The sequence below is a fragment of the Dreissena polymorpha genome, chromosome 9 (genome assembly GCF_020536995.1).
Source record: "Dreissena polymorpha isolate Duluth1 chromosome 9, UMN_Dpol_1.0, whole genome shotgun sequence".
Taxonomy (NCBI): Eukaryota; Metazoa; Mollusca; class Bivalvia; order Myida; family Dreissenidae; genus Dreissena; species Dreissena polymorpha.
The window spans coordinates 48,008,563-48,025,035 of record NC_068363.1 but is presented as its reverse complement, the minus strand read 5'-3'; the positions used below and the strand labels follow the sequence as shown (position 1 = coordinate 48,025,035).

The 16,473-nt window shown below is 36.5% G+C and overlaps 1 non-coding gene across 1 annotated transcript; it reads right to left on the bottom strand.

Moving 5' to 3' along the window:
- Nucleotides 1–3,766: 3,766 nt before the first annotated feature.
- Trnaf-gaa (transfer RNA phenylalanine (anticodon GAA)) lies at nt 3,767–3,843 on the bottom strand. The gene is given in 2 exon segments: nt 3,767–3,802; nt 3,807–3,843. It is a non-coding gene; the product is annotated as a tRNA-Phe (tRNA).
- Nucleotides 3,844–16,473: the final 12,630 nt, after the last annotated feature.

Below are 16,473 nucleotides of genomic sequence, written 5' to 3'. Positions count from 1 at the left end.
TAAACCACAGCAATGGCATTCACAATAATAATGATATTTTTTTATGTAAATTTATCTTTTTATGATCATGCATTAAATGTGATTGATAGTTAAATGCGATTGATCTAGTATAATGCACTTAAATGCCGGTAAGTATTTTAATGGTCGAAAAAACTTCCGGTGGCGGACATATTGGTTGATTGATTTCTTATCGTCTGTGGTTTTATTTTGTTTCTCGATGTTCTGACTTATTTCAGCTAGTGTTGAATGTTGTGTTTGTGTTGTGAAAACCTAGAAATGTCTATAGTATTTGTAACATTATTTTTTAGATCAAAATCTTAACCAGAATTAAGCATTGGTGGAGGTGTACACTGTGTACCGTTAATATATGCATTTTGTCTTATGTACTGTTTTATCGTCAAGCTCACTGTCTTCCAAATATAAAGTGCGCAAAATTATAAGTGTCGTACTCACTATCAGCATTGACGCATCAACGCCACAAACAGTTGCAAAACAAAGAGGACGATCTCAGTTTAATCTACCCCTGACCAAGGTAGCGACTCTAAGAAAAACAGATTAAACAATGCTTCCAGTTGTGATTCTAATTATACGTTTACAAGCGTGGAGGATACGGAAAAGTCGGATGTCAACCTTGACGCTAAAACCATTCTTGCAATAGCTACTGCAGTCATAGACTCCATTAAATCGTCGCTTTAAAAACATTTGCAAAGTATGATAGAATCAATAGTTTCTTCTTCAATAGAGTTGTTGATTGACTATAAATTCGGATAGCGTCACTTGCAAATGACAACCAGGTCCTCTTAAATAAAAATAGAATGCTACGACACCGAGTTTCAAATCTAGAAATCAAGATGGATGCCAGCGAGCAGTATATTAGGCGAAATAACGTTTGCATCTTTGGCATTCCAGAAAGTGTAGACACAAACGAAAATACAGACAATATTGTGATAAACTTGTGCAAGTCCCTGGGTGCAGATGTTTCAATAAATGAAATAGATCGCTCCCGTAGAACTTGAAAGCGTGGCGCATGTGAACCCCGCCCGATAATAGTCAAATTTACAAGATACAGGGCCCGGCAAAGCTGTACACACGAAGACGTGAGCTGAAGTCAAGCTGCGGACATGAACAAATCTTCATTAACGAAGACCTGACCCAACACCGTGCGCAACTGCTACCCATCGCACGTGAACTAGTGAGATCCAAGTAAATTTAAAGTTCATTGTCAGCCGATGGTAACGTCCTGATCAGGATAACTGAAAACGGCAAATCAACCATCAGCTGTGCGTCAGAACTTGACAAATACAAAATCATCTAACTTTAGTACTACATATCGTTTTTGTTCAGTTTATTTTCATTCGAGGTTGACCTCTTTAGCTGCACGAATATCACGAACTCTTGCTTGTGCGTTACCTAATGAGCGTTTGATTATTTTACTACAAAAACAAAGCCCCATACCCAGTGAAACTATTTACTTTAAAGTAATCTTGCTCATAATATTTGCTCAAATGCGCATATGTTAATCTGGTTGAGCAAGTTAACAAGGTTCAAACATTTGTAAAAGTTATAAATAACCACTTAAACAAAATATCTCAGTAAAATTACAACATTTACTTTGTCAAAGAAGTTAACCTTACATAGTTCATGCCGTATTTGTACTATATTAGACAATGTCTTTCGTTATAATCCTATTTAAACATGTTCATAGTATAAATACTACATGCAATTCTATGTAAAACAATGCGTAGTGTTTGAAATAAATATGTTTAAACTAAAGCGAAATTTTCGGTGCGCGAAGTGCACAAGTCATTGTTTTTACCAATCGCCACATGTAGAAAACATAAACAACTAGTATCAACTACCTCTTGATTTTCATACAAAAAAGCAGCGGTTGTTCTCATTTGCTTTAACGTGAGATTTTTTGTTCATTTACAATTTAATTGGACGCGAAATCTGTTGCTTCACATATTTCATGAAAGCCTCTAATATAGCCATCATGTTTATTAAAAATGACTGAGTCTATGCGTATTAACCACATGTCCAATGTGTACATGAGATTATGGTAGCAAAAAGGCATTAATTAGTTAACGTAACTGATCATAATTGTTGGTGAATACATGTGTATATACAAAGACCTATACAATACAGTGTATTATATAGGTCTTTGTATTCTATAGGTCTTTGGTATATACTATGTTTTCAACTTAACATTCGTATTAATTTATTGTACACGATAAGTATTGATGCAAAGCATCAAAGGGCGTCGGGAATTTCAGTGTAAAAGGCACTTAATGAAGTTACATGGAACGATTTTTTTTTCTAATGTAAATATTTATATATTGGCCGATTATTTTAAACAAAATAGAAAAAGATACTGGTATAAACATTTTCTATAATTTTGTGTTATAACCGCCATATAACCATTATTTATGATATTGTGTTATAACCCCAAATAACCATTATCTATGATATTGTGTTGTAACCCCCAAATATTTCATAGTTCATTTTATTTACATTGGTTTCCTTTTTTACTGGCATCCGTGTGCAGTTTTCATTAATGGAACAGACCTGTGTAGGTTTAAAAAAATCTGCTTCATCTTGCAAGCGTAATTTCATATTTTTCTCAACTTCAAGGGGAGATGATTGTGAACTTATTCTTACGTTGCTCATTTACGATAGGGTTTGAGTACTCATTGATATGAAAACACTGTAAAAGTTTGAAAAAAAAAACAACGAATGAAAACTGTAAATTGCATAAAGAAGCTGCATTTTACAATACTTTGAAATTCAGTAAAAGATCATAATAGATTTATTGCTCCGATATTCATCATTTTCAATAGGGTTCGAGTAATACTGAAATAAAAACACTTAACAAGTTTGGAAAGATTCAGACGAAAGTTGTGAAATCTTTTAAACATAATTGTTTATTTTGTAAAATTTAATAGAAAAAAACTGGACTTATTGTCCCGATGTTTCTCATTTTAAATGAGGTAAAAATGCTCATTGATATGAAGACACTGAAAGTTTGGAAAGAATCTGATGAAAAATGTTGACATAATCACCTAACCAAGCAGTTTTTCACTTTTATTTTTAAATTCAAAGAGACATAATTCTGGACTTATGGTCCGATATTGCTCATACAGAGTTTGGGTTGGGTCCTCATTGATAAAAAACCTGTGCAAGTTTGGGAACAATTGGATGAAAATTTTGGACTTAAAACAACGATTTCAAAATTTCTCAAATTCTAAGGAAGATAACTATGGACGTAATGGTCGGATAATGCTAACGGGCCCTATCACCTGGATAGTAATACGTTTGGCGCTTTGCGCTCTATATGTGGTTCTTAAAAAAAAACTCTGAGGAGTGCTTGACTCTAGGGAAACGGGTTGCTGGGACACAGCTCCTCCTTGATAAGCGGCTGCTTCTTTTATCGCAACTCATTGTTACAATCAATAATACTATCGCGCTTCGTGCTCTATATGTGGTAGGGATAGTACTTAGGGCCTATGATAGACAACCATAAAAATACATGGATAATAGATGTGGTGTTTGCATTTATTTGTTAATATAAAAACACGTGTATTTTTATAAGATATTTAAGTGATGTATGAAATTTTAATTAACGTTGTTACCATGCGGCATCCATTAATTTTAATAAAAATGTCAAATTGTAGTAAAATGGACTTTAAAATGTCTACCTAAAATAAAGCTTTATTATATTTATTAACCTGACTGAAAAAAATTGTCAGCCGCCTAACTGTTCCGTTCGTGCCGGAACCCGGGATTGAACCAGGGGCCTTTAGATGATTGTTCAGTCTAACGCTCTCCCAACTGAGCTATTCCGGCTGACATCATTAATGTACTGCTATTTGGTGAAGTTGTGTATAGCGATTGTTATTATATGTCTATTAATAAACTAATACATTGAACGTTTTCGTACAACTACGCCTTCCAATAAACTTGCTTGCGCGATAGGTCGTCAAATATCTTACTACATTGATTCTCCACTAAATATGCAAAAACCACAAAATAAATATATTTGATTATGTTTTGTTGTTATACAAAACCAGAAAGTTTCGCGTATTTGCCCAGTCCCTGTGATCTTTCCCCTGTGATCAAATGTGGATCAGTTATTAATTAAAACACTTAGCTTTGCATTATTGGCAATAAATGTTGTAATAAATGTAATAGGCACAAATGCAGTACTCATTTACACTAATTTACACATAAATCACCACTAAGCAAGATATTCTTCAAACAAAAATATATACATTGATCCGTAAAATAACTTCTCCAATAAGCGAAAAAAATGCATTACATACTAGTCGCCGCTCTCCAGAGCGACGCCAATAATTCTAAGTGCAATCAGTTTACCCAATATCTTTGTGGGTATCATGTTTGAGCTGGTCCTCATCTATGCAAACAACTGTCACTAGATATGTTATCAAACGTTCATATTTGATCACATGTTTACACTTTTCTCCTTTAAATATAACAATTTATATACTAATATCTGTTATTACTGCGTTTATGTCAGAACAATTACATAAAATAAGCGATATGAAGTTAACGAAACTGATAAGCACATTAGAAGCATAAACACAACAATTACAGCAAAAACAAACAGGTACACAATTTATTATATACTTGCAATTTTAAAAAGAAGATCAACAACCTGCAAGTATTACAATTATAAAAGGAAATAATGTATACACAAATGAAAATAATAACCATGGGAAGAACAAACAAATAAAATAGGTTTTACCAGCTTCCCAATAATTTACAACATCAAGTATTCTGCATACACACATAGCCAATGTAAAAGTAATACACACATATTCTACATATAAATACAGTCTTTGTCAAAGTTCACATTTATAAGCTAATATTCGACAGATAAACACCATCACTTGCGCACTTGTGACCAGCAAACTTGCATACTTATTGATGAAGTCGGCATCCAAAGTCAAGTGCACTTCCACTTCTGTCATTCGCAGATCGGAACAAGCACGGACATATGGGTCCTTCAGATAGCACCACGCCATTTTCTGAAACCGTTATTTCAACGCCACGTTGATTCGCCTTTTTAACGTCAACGGCAATGATAACAGTGATTGCAGACGAGCGGGGAATACCTGCTTCTTCTGTTGGCCTTTGAGCCATATGAATATGCTGGCGTCTACCTCTTTGCAGACCTTCGTGCTTGATGGATTCCCACGCTCCTCGATTTGTGCCATGGTAGGCTAACTCGAGGGACGTAGCGGGCTTGTGGTTCAGATCGACCCCAAGATGCTTAGAATGGCCCTGGGTTGCCCTACAGTGAAGAACTCCGTCTATTTCTTTTAAACTGAATCTTCCTTTCTCATCAACTCGCACGATCTGCCTCAACTTTTCCTCCGTCAGACCTCCAATATGTCTCTGTAAGCTGGGTAATGATGTATACCCATCTTGCCGCATGCCAACTTTGTCTCGCGAACCAGCGTGACGTAAAAGTTTGACTAGATCCCTTTCCATTCCCGATTTTAATACTTTTTGGAGAAGTAATGACTCACTGAGACCTGAAATTTTACAAGCACATCTCACATAAACACTGCCTACAAAAAATGTTTTTTTAATGATAAGGTTATCGTTCATTAAATAAACCAGGGACCTATACAAACAATTTGTTATCCCCACGCTTTTTGAAAAAAAGGTGGGGATATTGTGGTGATCTCCGCCGTCCGTCCGTCCGTCTGTCCGTCCGTCCTGGCCACTATCTCCTCCTACACTAAAAGCACTAGAACCTTGAAATTTACACACATGGTAGCTATGAGCATATGTGCGACCCTGCACTATTTGGAATTTTGATCTGACCCCTGGGTCAAAAGTTATAGGGGTTGGGGTGGGGCCGCGTCAGAAATTATCACTCATTTTTTTAGGTTATTTTACATTTACTTCTTTATTTCTACACCGATTCACTTCAAATTGATACTGGACCTCACCTATGACAATACGGTCAATCTCAACCATGCATGGCCCCATTCCCAACCCTGGGGCGCCCCGCCCACATAGGCCACACCCACCAAAAATTTCCATTTACTATAATTTTTTCATTTCTACACGGATTCACTTCAAATTGATACTGAACTTTTGTTATGACATTAGGGTCAATCTCAACTATGCATGGCCCCAATCCCAACCCTGGGGCGCCCGCCCACATAGGCCACACCCACCAAAAAATTCCATTTACTATAATTTTTTCATTTCTACACGGATTCACTTCAAATTGATACTGAACTTCTCTTATGACATTAGGGTCAATCTCAACTATGCATGGCCCCATAACCAACCCTGGGGCCCCGCCCACATAGACCACACCCACCCAAAATTGCCTTTACTATAATTTCTTCATTTCTACACCGATTCACTTCAAATTGATATTGAACTTCTCTTATGACAATACAGTCAATCTCAACTATGCATGGCCCCATTACCAACCCTGGGGCGCCCCGCCCACATAGACCACACCCACCCAAAATTGCCTTTTACTATAATTTCTTCATTTCTACACCGATTCACTTCAAATTGATACTGAACCTCTCTTATGACAATACGTCAATCTCAACTATGCATGGCACAATTACCAACCCTGGGGCGCCCTGCCCACATATGTCACACCCACCCAAAATTGCCTTTTACTATAACTTCTTCATTTCTACACCAATTCACTTCTAATTGATGATGAACTTCTCTTATGACAATACGGTCAATCTCAGCTATGCATGGCCCCATTACCAACCCTGGGGCACACCTAGGTCAAACATTCGGCGTGGGGATACGCGTCGGCCTCTGCCGCGCCATTTCTAGTTTGTATAGGTCCCTGAATAAACACGGAAATATATTACTAACGATATATAATATCGATGTATTGTATTTTAATAAACTTACTTCTCAAAGAAATTTATGGCGACTAGGTTAGTCCATATACATATATTTTTCGGAAAAAGAAATCATTTTAGTCACGTAACATGTATAATGCTTTTGTATTTTCAGAAAATTACAAAAAGAAAGTAGAAGCAGACGATCGATACATGATACAGGAGTAAAGATTAACGTTATCATAATGTATCTTTTAGCAATATGGGTACTGTTAGGCTGCTCAATATTTAATTTTGCAGTTACACTAAACATTAAATACAGATTAACAAACGCGATTTATTGGTGTGTAATTATAATTGTATTGATTCTGATGTTCTGTACTGTAATCGGTTAAAGGGGCCTTTTCACAGATTTTGGCATTTTTTAACTTATTCATTAAATGCTTTATATTGATAAATGTAAACATTGGATCGTAAAAGCTCCAGTAAAAAATCAAGAATAAAATTAAAAAAAGGAAAAGAACATTACCCGGAGCAGGTTTCGAACCAGTGACCCCTGGAGTCCTGCCAGAGTCCTGAAGTAAAAACGCATTAGCCTACTGAGCTATTCCGCCGATTACACTTACTTGACGTATTTTATACCTTATATAAGCAATCTTCGTAGTTTCACAAAATTTAACGACAAAAACAGAACTCTCCAAATTATTCAATCGTTTCGCGTTGCAACGCTTTATAATTTTTAGGTTTTAAAATCGTCAAAAGATGCATATAATGGCTATATTAGACCATGGTAAATGTTCAGTATTACTGTTTCCTCACAAATATCTTAACTAAAACGAAAATGTGCGAATCTGAAACAACTTTTTTCAATTTTGTCAATTTACCAAAGCGTGAAAAGATCCCTTTAATGCCTCGTTTATAATCGATTAAAATGTCTTTCATTGAACAACAACAACAACAATAACTAAAACAACAACAACAACAACAACACATAATTATGAGTTTTAAACAATATAAATATTGTTCTATGTGTAAATTAAATAATAACTTAGGGAAGAAACATGTTTACTCTAAACGACATCAGATTGTTTTGAACAACATACTGCAAAAATTTGAAACAAAGGTAATTTTGTTAATGGAATGGTTCTTACAAAGCCAAAGGCAAAGGCAGTGGCTAGTCGTATAAAGTCCATATAAACGGACTCCCAGAGCCTTTGATAATTTTTGCTATGGCGGCTCTGGCAGTCCATATGCACCCCTTCATAAACATGGGTTCAGTTCATCGCAGCGAATCCGTGCGCTTCACTAAACAGACGTCGTTCAAGACATATTGAGGAAAATAATGAATAAACTTCATAAACATGTTAAATTTACCTGAATCACAACATGTTAAATTTACCTGAATCGCAACCTACGGATGTTATCCGTTGCATGCTACCTATAAAAACACGACGATGTTTCAACACACTTTTCTCACTGACATGTTTTTGTTTAAATTTGAAACAGTGTATTCTGTATAGAATACCACATCGTTATCGACTTTATAGGCTGGAGCACATAACCCGACGTGCAAAATATTGGTGTACTGCAACCTAACCAATATTGGGTCAATTTTCTAATATGGCGGATACAGCGTACAAAACAAAACCTAAGTCAATAAAATCAATTATTTCTTGCTTTAATGGTACCATTTGGATGAGTTTGTGGTTTATATAGGTAAACTTTAATAAGTTCTTGCAGTTTCAGTGTTCCTTAACCCTTGCATTGTTGATATTATTTTGCACCCATGGACAAGAGAGAGCGCATTGCAACTCTAAGCAGCCCATTGGGCTATAAAGCTTAGAGTTGAATTATTGCAAAAAGCTAGTCGTACTGCCCCGTACGGCTAGACAAGAGGCTAGCAGTACGGCTCTGTACGTATAGCCTTTCCTATGGAGATTGTCTAGCCATACGGCTTATAAAATATAGAATTGACAGTGCTGTTAATCAGTAATAAATTTGTTTAAGCTCATTAAAGTTTAAAAATTCTTTATCTGTTATGGCTTCCTTCATGTAATATGAAATTCAATGACGGCAGCCGTCAAAGTTAGGTCCTAGAAATTGAGTAGCACAAATAATTTAATTTGGTTTCTAATTTGATTCTTTAATAAGTCAACGTTCCTAAGTAAGGTGTGAAAAACTGATTTTAATAAGTTGCAGCATCGATATTATGAAATTCAATGACAGCAACCGTCAAAGGTAGTTCTCAGAAATCGAGTTTTAGGTCGCTGTGGTGTAATGGATATGGTGTCCGCCTAGCGACCGGGAGGTCACGGGTTCGATCCCCACCGTGGGAGCGTTCTTTAGATCTTCCCCAAAGACACCAAGTACTGGTTCTAGGCCCAGGAAACGGACTCGAGAGCGTTTATATAAGCCTTAGGCTTTCGATGCAATCGAGCTAAAATAAATAGGTTTAAACTAAATAATTTAATTATCTTATAGACAATTGATAAATAGATGGTTTCATACAAGCAATATATCAGTTCACTGAAAATGACCGTGTCTTAAACTGTTAGGGAAAATGATCCACTTATGGTGTATTAATAGGCCGGGTCAATTTTGCCTAATTATTTGGCAAAATTGAACTGTACCAGCGTTCAAATTGTGTACAGTTTTACAAACCTAGTTCACGGAAAATTGAGGCTGCTAAAAGCAGATCCCCTAAGAAAACTTTCAATGAAAATCTTTAAGTGTCGGAAATTACATACAGTTGTATTCATGGAGGGAAGAACTTCAAATCAGAAGGCAATTGCAATCGAAATCAGAGGTAAATAGGATAGCGTTCGCATTATTGATATTCCTTAGTTTATTCTGTTGCACATTATTTAGTGGCTGAAAGAAATTATTTGCTGAGTCTTTAGTCATTAAAGTCCGACCGCATTGAGAAAATGTAGACATTAGTTATGCAGACAGGGCCCTCAATCTATCAAATCTGCCGCCGGCAGTCCCCCACCTGAAAAGTATACTTTTTTCCCCTTTTTGGGGGAAAAATTCCCCCTAAAAAAAAAAAAATTTTTTTTTTTGTTGTTAATAGAAAGATGTGTCTCATGCTTATTATATCTCAATTCTATTTCAATGTAATCTTTCAAACATACTTATTATGAAAAATGCAATGAATATAGTGCAACCATGTACAAATGTAATAATGAGAGAGTAATGAAAAAAAATCCCCCAAAAAGGGAAACGCCGTGAAAATTCCCCCTCCTAAGGGCTGCGGACCCCTTCCCCCAAAGTAGTGTGAGGGCCCTGGCAGATTTATTTAGGAAGTTGTTCTAATAGTTTCCTGTTTGAAGTTAAAAAGTATAAAATCAACATATTTTCATGAATACAGTACACTCCACGCGTTTTCCCCAATTTCCCTCCATACTCCGCGGTGATTGACCTGGAGGGAGATTAAGAAAATCCCGCCAGACGCGGCGTTTGCATGATTTTGGACGCGGCGGTTAACGATCGGCAAAACTGATAAGCCGACGCGGCGGCCCTCGGCGTTGGCAACGTGGGGGAAACTCCGCGTCTTACGAGATAACGATGAATTTAATTTTGTTTTACATCCTGATTTTCAAATAAAATTACATTTATTACAAGTACATACATGTACATGTAGTATAATATTTACAATTAAAAAAAACAACCAAGATAGATCAATCCCGACGTGGTTGTAGAAGTAGTTGTTGTTGTATAGAAAACTCGTTGATTTACGACAAACAAAACGTCGTCTTTTAACTAATACTTACCAATTAATATAAACACAGTTTGCAACATTGTTTTTATTTTGATAATTTTATCCAAAGTTTTCATGTTAGCAGGTGATTTTCCATACTGAACATGTAAACAAATGACCAAGGACCCTAAAAATCTCGCAAATCTGTGTGAATTGACAGTTTGACGTAATCAAAGAAAAGCCGCTTCCTGTCTAAAGGCATAACTTACACAAGTAAACACGTTCAACGAATGCATAAGGAATGGTTTTAATCGTCGGAACAAAGTCAATTCTCTGCTCGCTAAAGCATTTATTTTCTCTTTGAGTTAGGTTATTCCATTGATTGCTAAAAGAAGGTGGTAACTATTGAGTTGATAGTTGCATTTTATATTCACAGTTGTATTCTTGTTGCGTCGACATTCAAAACAATGTTTACCAGTAATTATGGACCAAATCAGCAGAGTGACATTCACACATGTTAATCCCTTTTGTCAAAACACCGCAGACAGCAGTCTACACAATAGGTCAGTAGACAAGCTTTGCATGTTTTCATAACGTCAAACACTTAAAATCCAGTTCCGCCCAGATGTCTTCTTTAATCAGTTTACAGTACAATTACTGTTAAAATAATTACTCTTCTATAATACTGTAACGATAAAGATTCGGCGTGTATGATTTGAAATTATTTTGGAGGAAATATCAACTTATTAGCGATATAATTTTGTTAAAAAATACCAAAGAAACTTTTAACCGAAATCAACAAAATTCAATGTTCTCTGCGCTATAAAGTTTGCATAAAAAAAATCAATACACGCACTCTTTGCAGGGGTATACCTTGTACATTGCAGCATAATTTTCGCGCGCTTTTGTCGGGAAATATACATGATGACTGTATATTGGAAGCATTTGTAAACGTCGTGTTAACATTAACAAGATGTGTTTGTGAAACACAATGTCCCACTATATGATGTTTGACCTTGTAGGATGACCTTGACCTTGTGAAGGATGACCTTGACCTTTCACCACTCAAAATGTGCAGCTCCATGAGATACACATGCATGCCAAATATCAAGTTGCTATCTTCAATATTGCAAAAGTATTCATAAAATAAGCGATTTGGGCCAAATATATTTGACCTCTGACCTTGAAGGATGACCTTGACCTTTCACCACTCAAAATGTGCAGCTCCATGAGATGCACATGCATGCCAAATATCAAGTTGCTATCTTTAATATTGCAAAAGTATTTATAAAATAAGCGATTTAGGCCCCATATATTTGACCTCTGACCTTGAAGGATGACCTTGACCTTTTACCACTCAAAATGTGCAGCTCCATGAGATACACATGCATGCCAAATATCAAGTTGCTATTTTCAATGTTGCAAAAGTATTCATAAAATGAGCGATTTTGGCCACATATATTTGACCTCTGACCTTGAAGGATGACCTTGACCTTGACCTTTCACCACTCAAAATGTGCAGCTTCATGAGATACACATGCATGCCAAATATGAAGTTGCTATCTTCAATATAGCAAAAGTTATTGCAAAATGTTAAAGTTGGCGTAAACAGACAGACCAACAGACCAACAGACAGGGCAAAAACAATATGTCCCCCACTACTATAGTGGGGGACATAAAAATCGTAGTGTGTTTCGGATTATTAATTATTATTCTCATTTGGAAATTTTACGGAACATTTATTCTTGTCTTATATGTGTTATGATTTAAATATTAATTTGTCAAATGTCTTATATTCATTCATATTGTAGACGTACCTGTGAATTAAAAAACATAATTTTTATATGTATTAATTTTCTATACAATTATCTTTTTTATACATGTACTACAGTATTTAAACAATTTATTATAACAATGTTTTTATTGTTGGCATGCCCAGTAGCACACTGCTAAAGCGGCGTTGCGCGGCGGTCACTGATAAGAACGGAAATTGTCTGCATTTACCGACTAGGCTAAAGTAATACACGCCGCGGGAATTAGAGCGTTTTATCGAGTTCACCTCACTCTCTCAACGCTGCGTGAACGCTCGCTAGCAGAAAAAAAACCCGCGGAGGGAGCGCGTTTTTTGGGGAAAACGCGTGGAGTGTACTGTATGAAGACATTCTATTATTTTAATGAAACATGTTATTGATGTGTTTCTTTTTTTTCCAACAACGAAACATCAATATATTTATGTGTTATAACAGCCATACGGCTGGACAATCTCCATTGGAAAGGCTATTTGTACAGAGCCGTACGGCTAGCCTATTGACTAGCTGTACAGGGCAGTACGGCTAGCCTCTTGTCTAGCCGTACGGGGCTGTACGACTAGCCACTGCCTCTTACAAAAGCTTTGGTATGTTTCTTCCAAGTTCCAGCCCCGACAGGCGACAAACCGCCCGATTAAGCAGTTATTTGAGTCTTACCCACGCAACAAGAGTACAAGTAGGAAGGGAACCATTAAACAGGATCTGCAAAGAGATCATGTTGAAGGACCATCTCCCTTATGACTTACTTGTTCACAAAGATTCATGTGCACTTGTTGTGTAATTATTTGTCAGTGTCAAAGAAAACATCACTAGCTTCCATTCTTTATGCATTTTAAACAACTAGCATATCAGGCGTGTTAATTAAAAACTTTTGCTAGCCCAAAATAATTTTACTGGACTAAACTTAAATAGCTGAAGTGGAGTACCTGATTCAAATAAGGATAACAGTTCAGCATATTTACGTGTCAATAATACCCGCAAGGGAAGTTAGACAGTGTAGATAGACAGATATTTTAATTGATTTGTTCAAAACAAATTGCAAATTTAGTTATTTTAACAGCCATGTAACTTTCAGGTAGCATCATTGTTAGCTACTACAAACAGGGCCCTCTCTGGCCATCAGGGGAAGGTACCCAGGTCCCTCATGAGGTGGCATTATCCCTGCGTTTCCCTTTTATGGGGATTTTTTTTTACTTACTCTCTCATTACTACATTTGAACATGTTTGCAATATATTCATTTTTTTTCTCTGAATTTAGAATTTTTGAATGGATGAATTTGAAATAATATTGAGATTAATCATCTGACATGAGAAACTTCTTTCTGAAAAAAAAAATTTAGGAAGATTTTTTCCCCTATTCGGCCTATGAAATGCAGATAAAGGGTCCTGACAAATTATACCTACTTTGGCATCGCTGCTTTTCTCATCAATCTTATTCTGTGATAAGTTGAAATTAAATCACATTATAGGATTGGATTGTTGCAATTCTGGGGGTGGGTTTGATCCCATAAAAAAAACAGTTACAAAAGAACACCTGAAGATGTTATTAACATTTTCTACTTAGATTGAATATTAATGAATGAAGTGATCAGGAATAAAAATTAACTTGTTTACCTGGTTGCCCGAATGGGCCCTAGCTTTCTAAATTTATAGACCCATCCGTATTTTTAGGGGCTCACCAACAATAAAAGTACCAGTACAAAATGATGAAAATAAATGCTTAACATTAATAATATTTCAAAAGTGATACTTTACTGTCTACCTGTTTAAGTGTAAAAGATATGATTTGATGTTCTTGTTTGCTGCTTGATTTTAATATTTAGCAATACTTTTAAAGCAATCTCAAATATATGATGTTCAATGTCTTTGGTATTACCATTTGCAATTTTTAAATGTCTGTGTTTTTATTACAATAGGCAGGTCATTTTAGTAACCACATGACAACAGATCATGGACTTGAATCTTGATCCTTCAGATTGTTCATGCTAAATCCACGCTATTCAGTCCGGACGTCCAAGATGCAGGATTTGAATCTGGTGCCAAGTTTTGGTGTTACTTCTGTCAGATAGAGGCGAGCAAGCATGTGGTTTCAGAGGACTGTACAGTGCTGGGCTCAGGATTGCTGCATCACATCAGCAGGTAAGCATGTGGTTACAGAGGACTGTACAGTGCTGGGCTCAGGATTGCTGCATCACATCAGCAGGTGGGTTACAGAGGACTGTACAGTGCTGGGCTCAGGATTGCTGCATCACATCAGCAGGTAAGCATGTGGTTACAGAGGACTGTACAGTGCTGGGCTCAGGATTGCTGCATCACATCAGCAGGTGGGTTACAGAGGACTGTACAGTGCTGGGCTCAGGATTGCTGCATCGTATCAGCAGGTAAGCATGTGGTTACAGAGGACTGTACAGTGCTGGGCTCAGGATTGCTGCATCACATCAGCAGGTAAGCATGTGGTTACAGAGGACTGTACAGTGCTTGGCTCAGGATTGCTGCATCACATCAGCAGGTGGGTTACAGAGGACTGTATAGTGCTGGGCTCAGGATTGCTGCATCACATCAGCAGGTGGGGGGATCAGGCGCCTTGATTTATATGGGTTGTGCTATGTAAAAAGGGGGTTTAAGTCACGTGCATGAAGTTTCATCCCAGATAATTCTGTGCAGCCAGCACACGCTAATCAGGGACGACACTTTCCGCTTTTACTGTATTTTTCGTTTAAAGATAGTCTCTTCTTAGCAAAAATCCAGTTTAGTGGGAAAGTGTGGTCCCTGATTAGCCTGTACGGACTGCACAGGCTAATCTGTGACGACACTCAACGCACATGAGTTAAACCACCTTTTCACAGAGCACAGCTCCTCAGTACAAATGTTGGGTTAACAGTTTGTTTATTAGATTTTATCAATCTGGGGTATTTTCTGGTAGTCTGTTACTGATTTGACTTATGTTCATGAGTTTCAGCAAATTATGTCATATGATGTAAATTATTATTTAATTATTTTATATAAATGCTTTGACTATATGATTATTGTGTTATATGTTGTAGTGATGAGCACAGAGCCAGTATGGACCAGTTCTTTTGGGACAATCTAGTGAAGAAAGAGCGCAAGCCAAAGTTTATTCTGACACCAGCAGATTTGACCATGTAAGCAACTGAATGGAATTTTTTGTTATGCCCCAAGTTTGAATGATCAGGGGTATATTGTTTTTGGCCTTTCTGTCTGTCTGTCGTTGTATGTGTCTGTCTGTCATTGTATGCGTCACAAAACTTTAATCTTGGTAATAACTTTTGCAATATTGATGATAGCAACTTGATATTTGGCATGCATGTGTATCTCATGGAGCTGCACATTAGGAGTGGTGAAAGGTCAAGGTCATCCTTCAAGGTCAAAGGTCAAATAATTAATAAATTCAAAGCGGCACATTAGGGGGCATTGTGTTTCTGAAAAACACATCTCTTGTTTAATTCAGCAACCTAAATCAAAGGAAATGGTATTGCTATCTGTCAGAGGCATTTGAATGTGTTAAATTTTTGTAACAAATATCTTAGTTCATATTCAAGCATCTAATAATGAAAAGCAGATTACAACAGTTGTAAATATCAAATGTAAACAGGGCCCTCAATCTGTCAAATGCACGGCCGAAATTTGGCCGCATTCCCCCCCCCCCCTGAAAAGTATACTTTTTTCCCCTTTTTTTGGGGAAAAATTCCCCCTAAAAAAAAAAAATTTTTTTTTTTCTTTATATAGATAGATGTCTCATGATGATTATATCTCAATTCTATTTTAATTTAATCTTGTCAAACATACTAAATTATAAAATAAGCAATGAATATAGTGCAAACATGAACAAACGTAATAATTAGATAGTAAGTAAAAAATCCCCCCAAAAGGGAAAACGCCGCGAAAATTCCCCCCTGCTATAGGTAGCGACCCTGGTAAATTAAAGGAAGATAAAAAAAAAAATTGACCTATAATGAATATTTACACTGTAACACAGAATCATGGTATCTTGCAATTAAAAACAAAGCAAAACGTTTGTTCACCAGCATGAGAAAAAGCTTTAAATAGCACGTTGTTCTCTATTAACCCTTTACCACTTAGATACGTTGTT